The following is a 23,274-nucleotide window of genomic DNA, read 5'->3' as shown; positions in this document are numbered from 1 at the left end:
TTAAATGATTTTATTTATTTATTTATTTATTTATTTATTTATTTATTTATTTATTTATTTTCCACAAAGCACTTCTCCAGAAAGGCTAGGCAGACAGGACATTGGCTTGCCTCTTCAAACTACTTTATGGTGGCTTCCCAGAGGGAGATCACCTGGACAGCTGAATGGCAGGATCATCTGTGATTTAAATGCTATTGTTTCCTGAAATCCTTTCATCCTTAAAGTGGAAATACCTAATGGGTCCTAACTAAATGTCCTTTCTAGTGCTAAGGAATGAACACACAAAATCAAGGGCACATGGTCCAAACCAAGAGAGATCTGAAATGCTGATTGGAAACCAAGTCTAGAATCCTCACTGGGCTTTGAGCTGAGACGGAAGAAGGATCCGAACTTAGGCGGATCCCCAGCTCTGCCTGCAGGTCCTGCCTGGCCCAGACACTAACCCAGAGCAGGGTTGAGTTTAAGGTGTCCTGACAGTGCAGAATTCTCCACCTTCTAGATCAGGGCTCTCTGATAAAAACCTAATGCAAGACACAGACATGGTTTCATGTTTTCTAATAAACACACTGGAAACAAGAGCAATGAAAATGGTGAAGTAAATGGAAATGATGTTTCGGGTTTGGTTTTGTTTTTTAAGGAGGCTCCTGCCCAGTGTGGAGTGCAAGGCAGAGATTGAACACACAACCATCAAGACCTGAGCTGAGATCAAGAGATGGTCTTTTAACCAACTGAGCCACCCAGGCACACTAAACAATGTAATTTTAATTCACTATCCCCCAAATGTTCACATTTACACACGTGACACAAGAAAGGTGGCCACATTTCAAGGGCTCAAGAACCACTCCGAGCTGGTGCTACCATATTGGACAGGGCAGACAGAGATCGTTTACATCACAGAATCCTATCGGCCAGTGCTGTTCAGGCTGTCTCAGGCTATACTGCACTTTGATTTATGAACATCCTGAAATAATCCACTTCTTCAGACTGAGTGCTGAGACTCACATCTGTGCCTGGGATTCTCAAACCCAGAGTCAATGTGGGACAAAATTACGTACATGTTGCCAGGCATGGGTGGAGTGGCTCAGTAACAGTTTAATCAACCTCGTCTAAACTCTCCATCTTGCTCTCGCCTTAGCCACCCTCTGTAGAATGTGAGAAACCCATGAATGGAATGAATGATTATCAATCATTTTAATGAATGAAAATAAATTAATGTAGGGCTCCTCTCTACTCGCCTTGAATCCTGGCCTCCAGGCGTTTACACGGTGAGGAGGCTGCCATTGGCGTTCTCGCTCTCCCTGTATTTACATCCCATCAATGTCTCTTTGGTCTGAGATTATTTTTACTCCATTAAGGGGTACATAATAGAATATTATACCCAGAGGGTGTATCTTCCCAGTTCTCTGGACACATTATATTGGCTTCCAGTGGTCCCCAAGCAGGGAGTGCTTTGGCCCCCAGGGAACACTTGGCAATGTCTGGGTACATTGAAGGTTCCCAACTGTGGGGCGGGTGCTACTGGCATTTGGTGGGTAGAGGCCGGGGATGCTGCTCCACATGCTACCAGGCTCCCTGCAGCTCCCACAAGAGTTCCCTTGCCCCAAATGTCAACAGAGCCAAGGTTGAGAAGCCCTGTCTTAAGCCATGTCTGCTAACACCCTTTAAGAAAAATGGGGGTTCCTAGGGGAGCCCCACATTGGGCTCTGCATTCAACATGGAGTCTGCTTGAGATTCTCCCTCTCCCTCTGCTCCTCCAACTCACGCTGTCTCTCTCTCTAAAATATACAAGTAAATCATTTTTTAAAAAAAAGAATGAAAAATGGGGATTCCTCCTGATCTCTTTTAACCCAATATTAAATGGTCAATATCTTTCTCTATGGAATTAGTCACAGACCCCACTGATGTAAAAAGGAATACACCTATTCTTATATTTCAAGTTTTTCAAAGTAGCGAAAGTGTTTTGGGAAGTGTTCTCTCAAAGCTCACTCTCTGGACCCAGTCATTTCTCCCCAACTGTTTTTCTCCATGATTGCAAATATGTATTTTCAAGCATTGTTAGACAAACTGGAACGGGCCCCAGACCACCCGAAATTGGACAACAGCCTTTCCTTTTTGAAAATTTTGCAAGAGAGCATAATAGAAACGAGACATCTAAAGTTGCAGTAAATCATATCGTGTCTTTTATCCAAACTAAAATTCATATTCACAGAACAATTATTAATGATCAGCCATTTCACACAATTTTTCACCCCTTGTTAATGCTAATAAAGTGTATGAGTTTTGAATCTGCGGGTGGCTGACCAAAGTGTGACCCCACAGCATGTATAGCCTGTTAGAAGGCTGTGTGCCTCACAGTCAAATCCAACCACCATTTCTAAATATTGCAACTCATGAGTTTCATATTTGCTAATATGAATGATTCATGATTTGCTACTATTCTAATAGAATAGTAACCGATTCTATTAGAAATGTTTATAAGTTGGGTACCTGGGTGCTTCAGTCGGATGGGCGTTGTTCACCACAAATTTGGATACATTTGAAAATGTCCAAGAAAAATGAGAATTGTAGACTTTATTTCTGAGATGGGAAATTACAAATAATTTTCATAACAGCTTCATATTTCCCTTCTTTTTTTTAAGATTTTATTTATTTATTTGACAGAGATAGAGACAGCCAGGGAGAGAGGGAACACAAGCAGGGGGGGTGGGAGAGGAAGAAGCAGGCTCATAGTGGAGGAGCCTGATGTGGGGCTCGATCCCATAATGCCGGGGTCATGCCCTGAGCCGAAGGCATACGCTTAACCGCTGTGTCACCCAGGCGCCCCCATATTTCCCTTCTTGACATCGTACCACAACTTAGGTAAATGGCCTTTGGTTTATTCTTTGCATAATGTCCAATCAAGTTTTCTCCCTTCAACTATGTTATATTGTTTTACAGTATTTTAGATAAGCAGAAAAGTGTAGGGAGCATGAAAATCAAGAGATAATATAAGGGAAATCAGATTGATTTCAAGTTATAAAATTAAATTCTACATCAATCCAGTAATAACTATTTGTTGTCTACTTTTTGCTGGATACTCCTTGTAGTTGATATCCAAAATCAAGACCACAGACCCAGCTACTAAATTTGTCTCATTCAAAAAGAATTAAGACCACACCCATCCAAAAAGAAAAGAATAGTAACCGATTCTATTAGAAATGTTTATAAGTTGGGTACCTGGGTGCTTCAGTCGGATGGGCGTTGGATTCTTGGTTTCAGCTCAGGTCATGATCTCAGGGTCTTGGGATCCAGCCCTGTGTCAGTTCCACACTCAGGAAGGAGTATGTTCCTCTCTCTCTCTCTGTCTCTCTCTGCTCCTCTCCCTGCTTGTGAGTGCTCTCACTCTAAAATAAATAAATAAAATCTTTTTAAAAAGAGAGAAGGGAGAAGGAAGAAGCAGCAGCATTTATAAGTTGTTCTGGGAGAGCAACATAAAGAAATGATTTGTCTTGGGACAAAAGGAAAGGTTCCTACAGGTAGGAATAATTGAGGGGAGACTGGATTTAGCCGAGTTTTGCCATGTCATTAAGGTTTAATGGGGCGCCTGGGTAGCTTAGTCACTTCAATGTCTGACTCTTGATTTTGACTCGGGTCATGATCTCAGGGTGATGCAGTCATTAAGTGTTTGCCTTTGGCTCAGGGTGTGATCCCAGAGGTCTGGGATCGAGCCCCCCATCGGGCTCCTCCGCTGGGAGCCTGCTTCTTCCTCTCCCACTCCCCCTGCTTGTGTTCCCTCTCTCTCTGGCTGTCTCTTTCTGGGTCAAATAAATAAATAAAATTTTTAAAATAAAACAAAATAAAAAAATATTCTCTCTCTCCCTCTTCCTCTGCCGCTCTCCTCCCTATAAAAAGGATAAAGGTTTCAAGAAAGAAGGCAGGCTGAGCATTTACCTATGAGTTTAAACCGCTCTAATTTTTAGTAGTCTTGTGAGGAGCGGGTGGTGAAGATACCCCTCATTATCAAGAGACAGAAATATTTACTAAACTGAGCAGTTGTGGAATCAGATGGGTCCTTGCCCTCTGCTGGGCATTTCAGATAGTAGAATGGAGGAGGGGGTAAGCCTGGGTGGGGACAGGGAAGAGGGAAGAGCTGCCATAGTTTCAGACGCAGCACCACCTAGTGGCCGGCTGTGTGTGCGACCACTGGACTCACCAAAAGTTCAGGTGTCACTCAAGCCCGAAAATCCTCCAGGGCTTTCTCTATTTGAAGAGAAAAACACAAAATAAGTGAGGCACAACAACAAAAACCCCTCAAATTTCTCTGAGGGTTCACCAAAAAGGATATTTAAAATATGTATAATTTATGAACTGTTGTTATGACCTTCCCATATTATGAATCTCACATATATTTGGCTTCATGGTTTTGATACACCTGTATTTTTATATTTCACTGTGCAATAAAACATGGTAGCAATAAGAGATTTCTTTTTTTAGTCACCGAGTGGCAATAAAATCAACGTGAAGAATCCATCTCAGAGGATGGGAACGAAGCAGAGCCAAATGCCATCCCCCTTGCTTGGTTCCCCATGATTCCTTAGCAAATAGGTTGTGTGTCCATCAGTCTGGACCTGCACGTTCTAAATAGCTGAGCTAAAGTGAAAGAGAATTTGTACCGATATTAGTGACGGGTGACTATTAATTAGTAAAGCTGAAGGCTTTAATCTTAAGAAAATATGAGTCGAGTTGAAATTGGAATTTTACCTTCCATGGTGTGGATTAATGATGAAGCATGAATTTTTACAAGTATATATATGGAGTAATGTTGATGAAGTTAAATACATGACTGATTTTGTCCAGAAGACAAGAAAAAAAATTATACTTATTGGCCACAGGCAATTCTTGAGATTTGTAAATACTCCAATTCAAATTTTCTGAACGTGTAGCTCCCTTTGAAATTTTGGTCAATGCCAAATAAAACCATTTGTGGCACAAGCTTTCTGTCATCAGCAAATCGCTTTTCTCCTAGAATTCAATTAAAATGAATCAGATTCAAGAGGTGAATGCTGGTATGGTAGGTGGGAAGAGAACACTTTCACAGAAAGTGCCCCTTGTGGATCATTCTTGTTCCAGAACCGAGTCATCTTTGGAGGGAGTGGGAAACCCAAGAAGAATCTCACAGAGGACACACCCAATCTTGTGCAATTTTGTTTTTAACCTCTCAGGGTTCTACAAAAGGCAAATACAAGAGAGCAAAGTCTGGGGAATGAAGTATTTTACTAATACAGCAAGTGTTTCTGAGCCCAACTCAATTCCAAGCATAGCGTGTGCACCTAGAGACAGTGGGGGCACTTGGGCTCTCTGCTCCCGGAGCTGTGGGCAGGACTAGATTTTCAATACCCACGCTGGAGAGATGACCAAGTCTTCCTTTTCCTTAATCAGATCATAGCTTGGACTGTCCCAAGAGATGCTGAACTGAGCTCCCCATTGACTGTTTCCACCCCTCAGCTGCTGCTCCAGGTCTGAGTGGCAGCCAGGTGGGACCAGCTCCCCGAGCTGGAGGCTCTCTGAGCCGAGTCTGGCAGCGTCTGGCAGACGTCTAATGTGACCCACCTGCGTCAATCATAACTTTTCTAGTAGCCACATTACACACAGTAAAAGGAGAAAAGTCAAAAGAATTGTAATTGGAAAAATGGTATCACTCCAACATGCCTTTATGTCAATGAGACAGTGTTTTAAAAATCTCAATAAAATAATTTAAGTTCTCTTTCTTATTCTGGTTTCAGCATCCAGGGTGCATTTTACACTCAGAGCACATCTCAATTCAGGTGAGCTGAATTCCAGGTGCTTGAAGGCCACGGGTAGTTGGTGGCTACGATATCAGACACCCCAGATCTGGTTCATTTCACCAGCTCAGGTCAAAGCTGAATGACCAATTGCACCATTTATCCTAAATAGCATCTCAGATATCAGAAGTTCCGGGCCAAGAGTCATTTATTTATATTTATATTCGTATTCATATTTGTATTATGCGGTAGGCCAGATCCTTGTAGAGGGATGAAAAATACTAGGTACATGACAGGTCTATGCAAGCAAAGAGGATAAAACCTCAAGCCCTCATGGTCATTTGGGTCATTAGGACACTCCAGTATACTTCTTATTCCTGAGAGTGGGTCTGGCTGAACATTTTAAAGAATGAAGCAAATGTCTCATCTGCCTAGGTTATCTAGAAAAAGCTATGTACCTAAACTGTGCTTATATCCGCGGCCACTAGTGCATCAATTCATGCCTGAAGGAGCCCCATGGGAAAGGTTTGTCATGTCCCTTCTGCTCTGTGGTCACTCAGAAGAATGAGATCAAGACACAGGGTCAGTTGGGAGAGCTGGTGTTCAAGATCAGGGATCTGGAGTCCTGGGTTCTGGGACGCACGTCCAGGGACAAGAGGAAGGAATTGGGCCCTGCTAAGTGAGCTGCTGAAACACAGAGTCCAACCCAACCTTCCAATCCAGGAACTATCCTGTGGGCAAGGAAGCTTCACCACAGTCCTAGGGGAAGGCAGGGAAGCTCCTCTCTATGTAGAGCTCCCACTGGGGAAGTTAATGTACATAACTCCAGGTGAGAAAGGACAAGTCCCGCCCTCTGGGCCTGTGAGGAGAGGGAGTCTGACTGACAGAGGCTGAGAGTGGGGACCCTGCCCCCACCCCACCTGAAGCACAACCCATCCTGACACCGGCACCTGCACAATGGACAGAGACCTGAAACTGCCCTCTTTTCCTTGCTCACATTCCTTCTTCTTCCTCACTCGTCATCAAACCCTGCCTGTGACTTTCAGGTAAAAGCCAATCAGTACACCTCATGTTAGCATCATTACTCTTATGCCTTTATAGATTCCCGCAAGAAGAGGGGACAGAAGACACTGCTTTTTCAACTATAATACAAGTTGTATTTGTTTTATTTTTTTACAAAAGTGGAAATGTATGCAATTTTAATCCTAACTGCTTAACATATTCTGAATTTGCACTGCATGGAATTTCCTTCCCATCTGAGTGCTTCGTTTGGTTCTCATGTACACGAGTCATCTCCAGAGCCTGAGAAATGCTGCCGCCAGGTGACCCAGGCCCTCCACACGTCTCCACAGAGGTGAGAAAGGAAACTAACTTGTCCAAATTCCTCTCCTCTGTCAGGGGGGTGACAGGGGCTCTACAGCAGGTGCGGCCCCAACAACACCTGTGCCTGCCAGCGCATGCCCCGAGAGCCGAGCCCTGGAAGGACTGGGGAGGACCCGGGCAAGCCTGAGGGGAGGACCCAGGGTGGTCGTGACCACGAGGTGGGAAGTGGGCCCATCGCTGTGTGGCTGGAGCAGCAGGCTTGACAGGAGCAGGGACTCTGGCTCTGGTGCTCAGAGTCACTGTCCTGGGCCTGGCTGGTCCCAGGAGCTCAGTGGGACCGTGAGAGCCATTGTGTGCAGCCAACCCAGCAGCCTTCACACAGGCCTCTAGAATTCCTGCCAACTGGGGAGGGTCTCCGGGCCGCTGCACCCGGGCCTCTCTCCCACGGAGCCAAGTGCAGGTTTTATTCTGATCCCAGGACCAGGGATGTGGGCAAGGAGAGGAGGAGAGAGATGTGCTCCAGGGCGTGCCACCCACCTCACTTCTGCAGCAGGACCCGGAAGCAGTGTGGGAGCCCCACAGGGAACATTCTCTGTCCCACCCTCTTTGGCAGCACCTTTTCCCCCAGGGCAGACCTGAGGGTGGCCCCTGCAGGGGCTGGTCCGAGACCCAAAGGTGCAGAGGGAGAGGATCCCTGGCGCCTCCCACACCTGGCTCGCAGGGAAGCACTCTGTCTCCAGCTCAAGTGTGCAGGACAGACGGTATCCCACCAGACCGCCTCTGGCAGGGGTCATACCACACCCGACCCAGTAACTCCCCTGCTCAGTTCCCAACACACAAGATTCAAACATGAGCCAGGTTTGCTGCTTGGCAGACGCAGAGCAGAAAAGAGCAGGTCTCGGGGAAAGATCATCTTAAATAGCAGAGCACACCTGAAACCCATCCACATAATATCTCCTACTATTTTGTCAGTGATATATGAAGAAAACAAGACAAACATCACACATATTTACTTCTCTCTGATTTCACAACCCCAGTCTCCCACCTCAGTCTGCAAAGCAGCCGGTGAACCAGACTGCTCCCAGAAACCTCCTCCCTGGATTCCAACCTGAATGTAGCTCTCTTCAGGAGGAGGGGGCAGCAAGCAGAGAGAGGAGTTGAAATGGGAGAACACGGCAGGGGAGAGGGAGGGAAGAAGGAGAGATGAAGGGAAGGAAGGTCAACCACCAGTTTTGATTTTGTGGTTCCTAGTGTGGATGACACAGACACTGTCAGCCCTTCTCACTTTCCAGAATTGAATGGAGACTGGATTGTTTGCCACAGCTCGCTGACATTACGGTGACCACATTAACTCCAGTAGGTGTAATCTGAGCGCTGAGCACAGGCCAGGCTCTTTTCACAAATCAGCTCCTTAACCCCCCACAGGCCCTGTGATCTAAGTTCCCATCCTACCCACAAGGAAACTGGGTCTCAGAGAGATGAAGTGACCTGCCCAGAGCTGTACAGTACATAATTGGACGGGCTGTAATTCAAACCCAAGTGCCCAGATTCCAAATGCCAGAGACTTGACCACCACACTGTCCCACTCTCCAAGGAAATTGCTATTTATTGAGCTCCTACTATGTGCTGGACACTGTGTGAGGCATGAGGGATACAGGGATGAATAAGACAGAGCCATTCTATGGGCGGCTTGTCATGTGTCATCTGCACTGGAAACCTCGAGGACAGAGCCAACTTGTTCCCAGCATCTAATATGGAGCGTGGCCCACAGTGGGGTCTCAGTTGATGTTGGCTGAAGAAATGCACCCACATGTGCCCTTGGTTGCTTTCACTGATGGAGTCCCATGACTGCTGCCCATTTTAAAGCCAGCAAAATGGCGCGACCAGACTGACAACCGGAACTCCGGTGCGCTCACTAGAACCAGACTGAGACCGGGAGCGCCGGGAGCATGCGGGGGCAGCTGGTGGCTGGCAGTGTTAGAAACACAAAGGACAGAGATGTGCGGGCCCTGGAAGTGAGGACTGCGACACTGGGTGTGGGGCACACATCCTGGGACACTGCAGGGTTGAGCAGCACCAACAGAAACAGGGTTAAAGTGGCCAGAACATCAGTGGAGAACGGTCCGCAATCCCTCTGTTCTGAGACAGAGGCTGAGATTCGGCCACTGCTGCTCTGACTCTCAGAAGACGCATAGCAAACCGCCAGGGAAAGCCGCCAGAGAACAAAAACCTGGAAATACCGGCTTACAGTGTGCCCAACCCCATCCCCCCTTGCAGGGGACACTCTACCCAAACAGGGTTGCCTGAGTATCGGCGCGGCAGGCCCATCCTTCAGAAGGCAGGCTGAAAAATCAAGAAGCCCACATCCCTAAGATCCCTATAAAACAAGGGTGCACTGCCTGGGTCCCAGTCAATAATTTGGGCTCTGGACAACCCCGCAACCTCTCCTCATCAGAATGACAAGAAGGAGAAATCCCCCCCAGCAAAGAAAAGACAATGAGTCTGTGGCCTCTGCCACAGAACTAATGGATATGGATACAACCAAATTGTCAGAAATGGAGTTCAGAGCAACAATGGTCAAGATGAGGTGTAGACTTGAAAAAAGTATTAACGAAAATGTTGATGAGAATATAGAATCTCTTAGGGTGGAAATGAGAGCGAATCTGGCAGAAATTAAAAATTCTATGAGCCAAATGCAGTCAAAACTAGCGGCTCTGATGGCCAGGGTGAATGAGGCAGAAGGACATATCAGCAAATTGGAGGATGGGTTAGTAGAAGAGAAAGCTAGAATAGAATCTGGACTCAAAAAAAAATCCACACTCAGGAATGTAGGTTATGGGAGATTACTGACTCAATGAAACGTTCCAATGTCAGAATCATCGGCATCCCCAAGGGGGTGGAGAAAAACAGAGGTCTAGAAGAGATATTTGAACAAATTGTAGCTGAAAAGATCCCTAATCTAGCAAGGGAAACAAACATTCATGTCCAAGAGGCAGAGAGGACCCTTCCCAAGCTCAACCATGACAAACTTATGCCACATCACGTCATAGTGCATTTCGCAAATATTAGATCCAAGGATACACTATTGAAAGCGGCCAAGGCAAACAAATTTCTCATGTACCAAGGCAAAGGTATCAGAATTACATCAGACCTGTCTACACAGACGGAGAGGAAGGGTTGGGGGGGGGCATTTTTAAAGCTCTTTCAGAGAAAAACATGCAGCCAAGGATCCTTTACCCAACAAGGCTGTCATTCAGAATTGATGGAGAAATAAAGACCTTCCAGAATTGCCACTCATTAGCCAATTTCGTAACCATGAAACCAGCCCTACAGGAGATATTAAGGTGGGTTCTATAAAGGTAAAAAGGCCCCAAGAGGGATACAGAACAGAAAGTCACAACCAATACAAACAAAGACTTTACTGGCAACATGGTATCATTAAAATTCTATCTCTCAGTATTCAGTCTCAATGTGAATGGCTTAAATGCTCCCATAAAACCCCACAGGGTTGCACATTGGATAAAAAGAAATGACCCATCCATTTGCTGTCTACAAGAGACTCATTTTGAACCTAAAGATACATTCAGAATGACAGTAAAGGGATGGAGTACCATCTTTCACGCAAATGGACCTCAAAAGAAAGCTGGGGTAGCAATTCTCATATCAGATAGATTGGATTTTAAACTAAAGACTATAGTTAGAGACACAGAAGGGCACTATATTACTATTAAAGGATGTATCCAACAAGTGGATATGACAATTATAAATATATATGCCCCCAACAGGGGAGCAGCAAGATATACAAGCCAACTCTTAACCAGAAAACAACAGACATATAGATAAAAATACATTAATAGTAGGGGACCTCAACACCACACTATCAGAAATAGACAGAACACCCTTGCAAAAACTAAGCAACGAATCAAAGGCTTTGAATGCCATACTCGACGAGTTGGACCTCATAGATATATATAGAACACTACAACCCCAGAACAAAAGAATACTCATTCTATTCTAATGCCCATGGAACATTATCAAGAATAGACCATGTTCTGGGACACAAAACAGGTCTCAACTGATACCAAAAGACTGAAATTATCCCCTGCATATTCTCAGACCACAACACTCTGAAATTGGAACTCAACCACAAGGAAACATTTGGAAGAAACTCAAACACTTGGAGACTAAGAACCATCCTGCTCAGGAATGACTTGATAAACCAGGAAATCAAAAATCAATTTAAACAATTTATGGAGACCAACGAGAATGAAAACACAATGGTCCAAACCCTATGGGATACTGCAAAGACAGTCCTAAGGGGGAAATACATAGCCATCCAAGCCTCACTCAAAAGAATAGAAAAATCTAAAATGCAGTTCTTATATTCTCACCTCAAGAAGCTGGAACAGCAACAGAGGGACAGGCCTAATCCACTCACGAGGAAGCAGTTGACCAAGATTAGAGCAGAAATCAATGAATTAGAAACCAGAAGTACAGTAAAGCAGATCAACAGGACTAGAAGCTGGTTCTTTGAGAGAATCAGTAAAATTGACAGACCACTGGCAAGACTTATCCAAAAGAAAAGAGAAAGGACCCAGATTATTAAAATTATGAATGAAAAAGGAGAGGTCACAACAAACACCAATGAAATTGGAAGGATTATTAGAAACTTTTAACAAAAGCTATATGCCAATAAATTAAGCAATCTGGAAGAGATGGAGGCCTTCCTGGAAACCTATAAACCACCAAGAATGAAACAGGAAGAAATTGATTTCTTAAACAGCCCAATTAATTATGAAGAGATTGAGTCAGTGATAAACAACCTTCCAAAAAACAAAACTCCAGGCCTGGAAGGTTTTTCTGGGGAATTCTACCAAACATTCAAAGAAGAAATAATACCTATTCTCCTAAATCTATTTCAAAAAATAGAAACAGAAGGAAAGCTACCAAACTCATTCTATGAGGCCAATATTATGTCCCCAAAGCAGACAAAGACCCTATCAAAAAGGGGAATTACAGACCGATTTCCCTAATGAATATGGGCGCCAAAATTCTCAACAAGATCCTGGCTAATAGAATCCAACAGTACATTAAAAGGATTATCCGTCATGACCAAGTGGGATTCATCCTTTGGATGCAAGCGTGGTTCAACATTTGCAAATCGATCAGCGTGATACATCATATCAACAAGAAATACTCAGGAACCATATGATCCTCTCAACTGATGCAGAAGAAGCATTTGACAAAATACAGCATCCTTTCCTGATTAAAACGCTTCAGAGTGTAGGGATAGAGGGTACATTTCTCAATCTCATAAAAGCCAACTATGAAAAGCTTACAGCAAATATTATTCTCAATGGGAAAAGCTGGAAGCCTTTCCCTTAAGATCAGGAACACGACAAGGATGCCCACTCTCGCCACTATTATTCAACACAGTACTAGAAGTCCTTGCAACAGCAATCAGACAACAAAAAGGGATAAAAGGTATCCAGATCGGCAAAGAAGAAGTCAAACTGTCTCTCTTCGCAGATGACATGATACTCTATATGGAAAACCCAAAAGAAGCCACTCCCAAACTATTAGAAGTTATAGAGCAATTCAGTAACGTGGTGGGATACAAAATCAATGCTCAGAAATCATTTGCATTTCTATACACGAATAATGAGACTGAAGAAAGAGAAATTCGGAATCCATCCCATTTACAATAGCACCAAAAACCATATGTTACCTTGGAATTAACTTAACTAGAGACGTAAAGGACCTATATTCTAGAAACTATAAATCATTCTTGAAAGACATTGAGGAAGAAACAAAAAGATCGAAAAATATTCCATGCTCATGGGTCCGAAGAATTAACATAGTTAAAATGTCCATGCTACCCAGAGCAATCTACATGTTCAATGCTATCCCGATCAAAATACCAAGGACATTTTTCAAAGAAGTGGAACAAATAGTCCTTAAATTTGTATGGAACCAGAAAAGACCCCGAATCGCCAAGGAACTGTTGAAAAGGAAAAACAAAGCTGGGGGCATCACAATGCCGGATTTCGAGCTGTACTACAAAGCTGTGATCACAAAGACAGCATGGTACTGGCACAAAAACAGACACATAGACCAATGGAACAGAATAGAGAACCCAGAAATGGACCCTCGGCTCTCTGGGCAACTAATCTTTGATAAAGCAGGGGAAAACATCCTGTGGAGAAAAGACAGTCTCTTCAATAAATGGTGCTGGGAAAATTGGACAGCTACATGCAAATGAATGAAACTTGACCACTCTCTCACACCATACAGAAAAAATAAACTCCAAATGGATGAAAGACCTCGATGTGAGACAGGAATCCGTCAAAATTCTAGAGGAGTACATAGGCAGCAACCTCTAGGACATCGGCCAAAGCAACCTTTTGCATGACACATCTCCAAAGGCAAGAGAAACAAAAGATAAAATGAACATGTGGGACTTCATCAAGATAGAAAGCTTCTGCACAGCCAAGGAAAGAGTGAAAAAAACTAAGAGGCAGCCCACGGAATGGGAGAAGATATTTGCAAATGATACTACAGATAAAAGACTGGTATCCAAGATCTACAAAGGACTTCTCAAACTCAATACGTGGGAAACAAATAAATCATAAAATGGGCAGAAGTTATGAACAGACACTTTTCCAATGAAGACATACAAATGGCTAACAGACACATGAAAAAATGTTCAAAATCATTAGCCATCAGGGAATTTCAAATCAAAACCACACTAAGATACCACCTTATGCCAGTTAGAATGGCAAAAATTGACAAGGCAAGAAACGACAACTGCTGGAGAGGATGTGGAGAAAGGGGATCCCTCCTACATTGTTGGTGGGAATGCAAGTTGGTACAGCCACTCTGGAAAACAGTGTGGAGGTCCCTTAAAAAGTTAAAAATTGAGCTACCCTATGACCCAGCCATTGCACTACTGTGTATTTACCCCAAAGATACAGACCTAGTGAAGAGAAGGGCCATATGCACCCCAATGTTCATAGCAGCATTGTCCACAATAGCTAAATCGTGGAAGAAACGGAGATGCCCTTCAACAGGTGACTTGATTAAGAAGTGTGGTCTATATATACAATGGAATATTACTCAGCTATCAAAAAGAACGATTTCTCAACATTTGCTGCAACATGGACGGCACTGGAGGAGATAATGCTAAGTGAAATAAGTCAAGCAGACAAAGACAATTATCATATGATTTCTCTCATCTATGGAACATAAGAACTAGGAAGATCGGTAGGGGAAGAAAGGGATAAAGAAAGGGGTGGTAATTAGAAGGGGGAATGAAGCATGAGAGACTATGGACTCTGAGAAACAAACTGAGGGCTTCAGAGGGGAGGGCGGTGGGGGAATGGGATAGACTGGTGATGGGTAGTAGGGAGGGCACGTATTTGCATGGTGCACTGGGTGTTATAGGCAACTAATGAATCATCGAACTTTACATCAGCAACCAGGGATGTACTGTATGGTGACTAACATAATCTAATAAAAAAACATTAAAATAAAAAAAAGACAAAGGAAAAAAAAGTCGCTGGGGCCTCGGGGCCCTGCCTGGTCTCCCACCCTGAATTCTGGGTGGCATGTTCCCAATTCAACTGGAGGACTTCAGTTGGGGTGGGGGGGATGGGGAAGCTGCTGAAGGGAGGGTCAGGGTGATCCATTCTGATGGGCTGCATTCAATAGTATCATTCAAATGCAGACAGCTTTCTGTTATAGTCAGAGCCTGGGGCTTCTATCCACTGAATGGCTTTCCCCAACTTCCTCAACCCTTTGGCTGAAGGTTGCAAACTTCTGGGAAGAAAGGGAGGGAGGGAGGAGGGTAAGGGGAAGAAGGGGAAAGAGGATGTCTGAAGAGTTCACCTCCTCTGGGTGTCAGTCCTTCATTCCATTTCTATGAAACATGGACAGAGGCCTGCCTTCTGTCACTGCCTCAAGCTGAAGTAAGGTGCAGTAGAGGCTTTGGAATGGAAGGGCCTGATACAGTGCAGGTCGCAACCTTTGGTCCCTTGTGTTAATGGAGGGGGTCTCAGAGATAGTTCCTTATCTGAGAACTTGGATATTTTTCTACATGGTTTGGTACTACATGACTTCATTGATTTTATCCCCAAGTATACTCTATGGAATAGTAACAGCATAGTATAACCCAACTGTCTCATTCTGTCTCAAATTGATCTGATCCGGTGGGCCTCGTGGGCCTTGGAGAGTACAGATCGGTAAATTAGTCTGAGCCCCTCCCCCCGCGACGGGGCGGGGGGGGGGGGGGGGCAAAGGTCGTGGTGGTTAAGGGCTTCTTGTAGCCAAGTAGCTTAGTGTTTGGTTTTACCTACACAGGTTCTTTTTTTTCCCCTTTACATATCTTTATTAAGTAATCTCTACACCCAACATGGGGCTCGAAGTCACAACCCCGAGATCAAGAGTCGCATGTTCTACTGACTGAGCCAGCAAGGTGCCCCTATTTATATGGGGTCTTATTTCCAAACAGGAGTTTAGAGGTGCCGCAAGCAGAGTTAACTATCACAGACTCGGCCCCATTCAGCAAGCAATCCGGTAGTTCATAAGAGGCATTTCTATGGAAACAAAAGGAAAACACTGGTTAACGGTTGGAACAAGGGATAAACCCAGTGTGTCCAGAGTACTGCCAGTGAGAAGGTCTCTAGGATGTCAGGCTTGAAGCATCCTCAGATAGAGTGAGGGTGGGCAGGGGCAATCTGACAAATTTGTCTGGTGTGTAGTTCAAATGTCTCATTTTGAGTGGCCCATAGAGCAACAGGCACAAAGATTGTCTATGTACGAGCTATTGTCACTGTTTCCCTGAAATTTATTTCAAGTTGACCAGCTTTCACTTGCCAGACTTCAGGAAAAAGGGCAGTTTCAGTTCTTAATGATTATAAGGTAAGAGAAAGGGAGAATGTTGGAAACCTTAGTTTGAAGAGTCAGAGACTCAAGGAAACCCGAAGGATTCAGGATCCAGTCCAGGTTTATAGGCAAACAACATATGTTCAAAGATAATTCATCAGAACTAGCACCTAACACCTACAAAAGTGTGTTATTGAAATATAATCTTTCTCCCTAAAGTCACCTTCATTCCTGTCAAAGATAGCCAAATGAAGATTAATTTGTTTGTAAAACAAGCCCAGTTTTTAACAAACGTGGCCTAATCATCTACGTAAGCACAGCAAAAATAGCAATTGACCATATCATATATAAGGTATTTTTTCCCTTTCTTTCTTTCTTTCTTTCTTTCTTTCTTTCTTTCTTTCTTTCTTTCTTTCTTTCTTTCTTTCTTTCTCTCTTCTTTCTTTCTTTCTTTCTTTCCTTTCTTTCTTTCTTTCTTTCTTTCCTTCTTTCTTCTCTCTCTCTCCTCTCTCTTTCTTTCCTTCTTTTAAATCTGCTTTGATGTAGCTTTTTATAAGGAATTTTAGATTGAACCTACTGCCTTTTTAAAGCCAAGAGCCAAGCCAAGTATTTCCCGTCAGATTTGTCTGCAAGACCTGTAGATTGGGGTCAATTGCTCTCATCTTGAGGTCCTCCAAATTTCCTGAAGTTCCTGCATCTGTCAGGAGGTGGCATTCTTTACTCACCTGGTAAGACTGAGGAGAACACTGTAAGTAAGGTATCAGGCCAACATTTCCAAGGGGCTTTATTGGCTCCATAAAGTCGATCTGACTTTCTTAAAGCTGTCTCATCATATCTGAGTCTATGCTTGTGTCTCTGAAAGATGACTTTCCAGGGGCACCTGGCTGGCTCAGTCGGTAGAGAGCATGACACTCTCTCTCTCTCTCTCTCTCTCTCTTTCCTTCATTTTTTTTAGGTTTTATTTATTTGACAGAGAGAGAGAGAGCGAGAGGGGGAACACAAGTAGGGGGAGTAGGAGAGGGAGATGCAGGCTTCCGCTGAGCAGGGAGCTCCAATGCGGGACCCCATACCAGGACCCTGGGATCATGACCAAAGCTGAAGGCAGACGCTTAACAACTGAGCCACCTAGGCGCCCGAGAGCATGACTCTTGATCTCAGAGTGGTTGAGTTCGAGCCCCACATTGGGTGTATGTAGAGATTACTCAAAAAATAAAATCTGAAAAAAAAAAAGCCATTCCAGTCAAAGCTTTGGTAATAGAACCAAAGTTTCCAATGGTATCTTGTTACAAGGAACAGAGATTCCCACTGAACTCAGGCAAATAATTTACAATTGCCATAAAAGAAATAAAAATATTTTATAATTGCCCTAAAAGAATCCTGGAGGGTTACAGGTATGGAGAAAAGATAAGTATTTGAATTTGTTTATAAAAGAATGTTTTTACCGGGGCGCCTGGGTGGCACAGCGGTTAAAGCGTCTGCCTTCGGCTCAGGGTGTGATCCCGGCGTTATGGGATCGAGCCCCACATCGGGCTCCTCCGCTATGAGCCTGCTTCTTCCTCTCCCACTCCCCCGGCTTGTGTTCCCTCTCTAGATGGCTGTCTCTCTCTCTGTTGAATAAATAAATAAAATCTTTTAAAAAAAAGAATATTTTTATCAAATTTCTGTAAGATGTAGGTATCTGTTTTTTAAAGATTTTATTTATTTATTTATTTAAGAGACCGACAGACAGATAGTGAGAGAGAGAGCATGAGCAGGGAGGAGAGGGAGAAGCAGGCTCCCCACTGAGCAGGGAGCCCGACGACGTGGGGCTCCATCCCAGGACCCTGGGATTGGGACCAGAGCCGAAGGCAGACACTCGACTAACTGAGCCACCCAGGCGCCCCTGTGGATATCTTAAGAGCAAAAGTTTCCTTGACTGTGGAAGAGCAAACTTGGGGGGGGGGACCAACAATGTTTTGAACAAAAGTCATTAAAAATGCTCATCTTTTTTTTCTTAAAAACAAACAAGAAAACCCAGTCATCATTTTCCTGAATTCATTCAGTTTCATGTTATTACTTTTTGTTCTGTTTAAATGCAGCTTTTTCATATGTTCTGGAAATTCGTAGTTTAGTTTTATGATCTGAAGGTTACCAGAAACCTGTATTTGTCAAAGGTCCCTTTTGTGAATCTTCTTGAAGCTGAACGATATTTTGCAAGAGCATCAGAATGGTAACTGTAAATGACACAAGAGTCAAAAATGGACACAGATATTGTATGGAACCAGAAAAGACCCCGAATAGCCAAAGGAATGTTGAAAAAGAAAACCAAAACCAGTGGCATCACAATTCCGGACCTCAAGCTCTATGACAGAGCTGTAATCATCAAGACAGTGTGGTACTGGCACAAAAACAGAAACACAGACCAACGGAACAGAATAGAGAACCCAGAGATGGACCCTCAACTCTATAATCGACTAATCTTCGACAAAGCAGGAAAAATCCAATGGGGGAAAAAAAAGACAGTCTCTTCAACAGATGGTGTGGGGAAAATTGGACAGCCACATGCAGAAGAATGAAACTGGACCATTTCCTGACACCAAACACAAAAACAGACTCAGCATGGATGAAAGACCTAAATGGGAGATAGGAATCCTTCCAAATCCTAGAGGAGAACACAGGCAGCAACTTCTGTGACCTCAGCCACAGCAACTTCTTGCTAGACACATCTCCAAAGGCAAGGGAAAGAAAGGCAAACCTGAACTATTGGGACTTCATCAAGATAACAAGTTTTGCACAGCAAAGGAAACAGTTGACAAAACCAAAAGACAACAGACAGAATGGGAGAAGATATTTGCAAATGACAAATCAGATTAAGGATGTCTATAGAGGGGCACCTGGGTGGCTCAGTCATTAAGCGTTAAGCATCTGCCTTCGGCTCAGGGCAGGATCCCAGAGTTCTGGGATCGAGCCCCACATCAGGCTCCTCCACTGGGAGCCTGCTTCTTCCTCTCCCACTCCCGCTGCTTGTGTTCCCTCTCTCGCTGCCTGTCTCTGTCTCTGTCAAATAAATAAATAAAATCTTAAGAAAAAAAAAAGGATCTCTACAGAATGTATCAAACTCAACATCCAAAGAACCAATTATCCAATCAAGAAGTGGGCAGAAGACAAGAGCAGACATTTCTCCAAAGACGACATCCAAATGGCCAACAGACCCATGAAAAAACTCTCCACATCACTCAGCATCAAGGAAATACAAATCAACACCACAATGAGATACCACCTCACAGCAATCAGAATGGCTACAATTAACAAGTCAGGAAAGGACAGATGTTGGCGAGGATGTGGAGAAAGGGAAACTCTCTTACAGTGTTGGTGGGAATGCAGGCTGTGGCAGCCACTCTGGAAAACAGTATGGAGGTTCCTCAAAAAGTTGAAACTAGAGCTACCTACGACTCAGCAATTGCAGTACTGGGTATTAACCCCAAAGATACAAATGTAGTGATCCGAAGGGGTACCTGCACCCCAATGTTTATAGCAGCAATGTCCACAATAGCCAAACTATGGAAAGAGCCCAGATGTCCATTGACAGATGAATGGATAAAGCAGATGTGGGGGATGGATAGAGAGATAGGTAGGTAGCTATAGCTATAGATCTGTATCTATCTATATCTATCTGTATCTAGCTATACATCTGTATCTAGCTATATGTATCTATCTATCTGTCATCTATCTATCATGAAATACTACTCAGCCATCAAAAAAAAAAAAAAGAAATCTTGCCATTTGCAATGACATGGATGGAACTAGAGGGTATTATGCTAAGCAGAATAAGTCAATCAGAGAAAGAAAATTATCATATGATCTCACTGATATGTGGACGTGTGTGTGTTTTCCATAAAGAGTTACAGGTCATCCTGATGAAGGACACTGCAGAAAGTCACGGAGTTTATTTTCTGTTTTTAGTGTGTGCAAGGCTGTGTGACTCTGATCTTATGGGAACCAGGGAGGTTTTCTTTTGTTCTCTCATCTTTATGTTTGGAAACCTCCTTTTTAGGGCTTGATTGAAAAAAATTTTAAAGATTTTATGTTTATGTAATCTCTACACCCAACATAGGGCTCAAACTCACAATCCCGAGTCCCAACAGAGGACGGAGCCAGCCAGCAGCCAGGCACCCCTTGATTGTTGTTTTTTTTTTTTTTTTTTTTTTTTTTTGAAGCAAACATGCAATGTGTGCTCAGCGCGGAAATAGAGCCCACGTATGGAGGTTTTGTGGAGTCATTTGGACCTGGGTAAATGTGAAGGCCCGGGAACAGGGCCCACAAATGTTAAAAGTTGACAATTTTTTTGATCAGTATTCACTTAACAGATGATTTATTGAAAGTGCTATTCTATGGCAAACGTCCTTCTATGTTCGGGATACAGCAACAACCAGATAGCTGAAGCTCCCACCTCATGGATTTAAAGCTTCAGTTGGATGTAGAGATAGGTAGGTAGGTAGGTAGGCAGGCAGGCAGGCAAGCAAGCAAAGAAATTTAAAACATGGCATCGAGGTGCTTGGCTGGCTTGGTCGGTAGAGCGTGTGACTCTTGATCTCGAGGTGGTGAGTTTGAGCCTCATGTTGGATGTAGAGATTACATAAACATAAAATCTTTAACAAAGAATAAATGGTGGGGTGCCTGGGTGGCTCAATTGGTTGAGCGTGTCTGCCCTGGGCTCAGGTCATGATCCCGGAATCCTGGGATTGAGCCCCGCGTTGGGCTCCCTGCTCAGCGGACAGCCTGCTTCTCCTTCTGCCCCTTACCCCGCCCGTGCTGTGCTCGCGCTCTCTCTCCCTCTCTCTCTCTCAAGTAAATAAAATCTTTAAAAAAATAAACGAACAAGTGCTTGCTTGCTTTGGGGGGAAAAAAATCAAACCGGAATATCATTAACCTGTAACATATTCTTTATTGATCCTGCTTTCACTACTTTGCCCAGATTTCATTTTCCACAAGTGACAGTCCCACCCAAGTGGGCTTCTTTCATCATAAGACCCGTGTTCTCCCCTTGTCCCGCAGAGAGAGAAAAGCCGTGAGAGGGAAAGTTGGGCAGATCGGTATAAATCTAGGAAATAAAATAATCATTCCCAAGACCACTAGCCAAAGTTCTGCTTCCGTTTAGGACCCGATGTGTTAAAAAAGCATGTATGGTCATCGGCTTGGAGAAAGGGGAGGAGGCTGAAGTATCATCCTAAAGAACAGAGTAGGGGGAGAAACAGAAGTGAAAAGATCGAAGAACTGGTTTCACCATCCATAGCCTTTGAAATGATTTGGTGTCTTCTCCTAAGAGAGAGCCCATTGTCCGTCCAATATTTCATACCGCTTTTCACAAAGTATCGCAACACAACACAACACATCGCACAATCCCGTGCCTCCAAACCGTCTCCACAATCCTAATGTGTCATATCTGCGTTCTGTTCTATCATGTGACTAGAGCATCATGTGCTTCACCATTCCGCTGTTGTTTGACATTCAGGTGAATTCCAACTTCTGTTCGGGGTGCGTGGGGGGCGGTGTGTGTGTGTGTGTGTGTGTGCGCGCGCGCGTGCGCGCCGTATCTATTGCTGCTGTGCAGCGATCTGACCCTCAGGGTGTAGCATCCTAACACCGCAATGGCTTGAAACAACATCTCTTTATCATTTCCTGGTGCTTGCCTTGGGTGGCCACGTGGTTTCTACCGGTGTACCCCGGGCTCACTCCAGCAGTGGCCTTCAGCTGGAGGGTCAACTGAGTTTGAAGGTGCAACTTGGCCACATTCACAAGTCTGCAGTCGGTGCTGGCCGAGCACCGGGTTGCCTCTCTTGTCGATGCCTCTCATGGCCCGGTCAGCTAGACTGGGTCTCTTCCGTGAAGGTCTCGGGACAGCCTGCCAAAAGGGTCAAGAATGTTTCTGGACCACCTCTTCATCTGTGGCTGTGCAACTAGTAAAATTTCACTTCTAGTCTATTCTTTTGGTCAAGACAAGTCCCAAGACCCAGTCCAAAACCAGGGGACAGAGCAATCGAGCCTACCTCCAGATAGCAGGAGCATCGAAGGCACATGATGTGAGGGTGCACAAGTGCCAGGAGGTAAGGAAGGTACGGTTGTCAGTCTCCCACGAGGGATTCCTAAACCCTATGCCACGACGCACATTTTTGTAAAAGTAAACTTGACGTGTTAGCATCTAAAACATGATTTCCTTTGAATCTACCCCTAGAATTGGATTCGCCCAAAAGAAGGGGAAGGTGCATTTTTCAGGCTCTTGATACCAAAGCTCTTGACTTCCAGAATGGACTTGGATGACCCTTCACCATCTCTGCTTTGTAAGACAGTGCAAATTTAATTTGCCAATGCCGCATGAAAAGGTTATTGATCACATTCCCGTCCGAATTCAAATTCAAGGCAGGATTCCTTTTTAAAGGCACAGAGCAGCCAGCTCCATAGCAAGGAGCCAGAATTCTCTGGGTAGATCTCAGATCCACTGAATCCCACAAATCCCGTGTGATGTGAATGTACGATTTCGTGGAGGTTTCCCTCCCGATGGCTAAGAGGATGCTTTCACATCAGTGATGACAAAACACAAACACACAAAACCCCGATAGATGGGCACGGTCTTCCATAAAGGGTCCTTTATTTCATGGAACCCAATTCTTCCACCTTGCAGTCTGCATTCACTGCTTTTATTTTCCAAGAGGTCGACACTCTTTCTCTGAGGACATGTCACAAGATCGGCAGGATACGGTCTTCCGTGCATCAGACACACCAAAAGCTGTTGCAAAGGCCCCTGCCATCAGAATGTATTTGGCACAGACGCTAAGGAAGACTATGAAAGTCCGGTTCCGTCCTTCAGTCCCCTTGGGGGCAGAGCTTCCATGTTCCATGCCCCCTCTCCAGGAACACCACTCTCCCCACAATTTCAGGTGTCCAGGCAACCCGGAAACACTCAAGCTAGGTGAGTTCTTCTTAGAAGGGGCAGGAGGTTTGGGGTGGGGAAGGGTGGGCAGTGCCAACGTTTGGAAACATTGCAGGGCACCTGAGGCGAGGCTATTGCCAAATCGAGTCTGTGCACAGGTACGTGGGGAGGGGGTGGAGGGTAGTGGTGGGGATGGGGGTGGGGGGAGAGGCGGGGGTGGGGCACGAAACCTGTGCTCTCCCTAGGTTACAAAAAGCTCAGGGGCACCTGGTTGGCTCTCCGTAGAGCACACTGACTCTTGATCTCAGAGTCCTGACTTCGAGCCCCATGTTGGGTGTAGAGATTACTTGAACCACCACCACCACCAGCAGCAGCACCACCACCACAAATGATAATAAT

General features: G+C 44.5%; 1 long non-coding RNA gene across 1 annotated transcript in view; it reads right to left on the bottom strand.

Annotated features, from left to right (window-relative positions):
• Positions 1-3,221: 3,221 nt before the first annotated feature.
• LOC148108194 (uncharacterized) overlaps positions 3,222-23,274 on the bottom strand; it is a 27,487-nt gene continuing 7,434 nt past the window's right edge. Inside the window, exons 2-3 of the long non-coding RNA XR_015721201.1 lie at positions 4,193-4,239; positions 3,222-3,383 (exon numbers count right to left, since the gene is read on the bottom strand). This is a non-coding gene — a long non-coding RNA (uncharacterized LOC148108194). The remainder of the gene's footprint in view (positions 3,384-4,192; positions 4,240-23,274) is intronic.

Source organism: Ursus americanus, chromosome 22, assembly GCF_024610735.1.
Source record: "Ursus americanus isolate L20-20 chromosome 22, mUrsAme1.1.p, whole genome shotgun sequence".
NCBI lineage: Eukaryota > Metazoa > Chordata > Mammalia > Carnivora > Ursidae > Ursus > Ursus americanus.
This window is presented reverse-complemented; position numbering and strand designations above follow the sequence as displayed.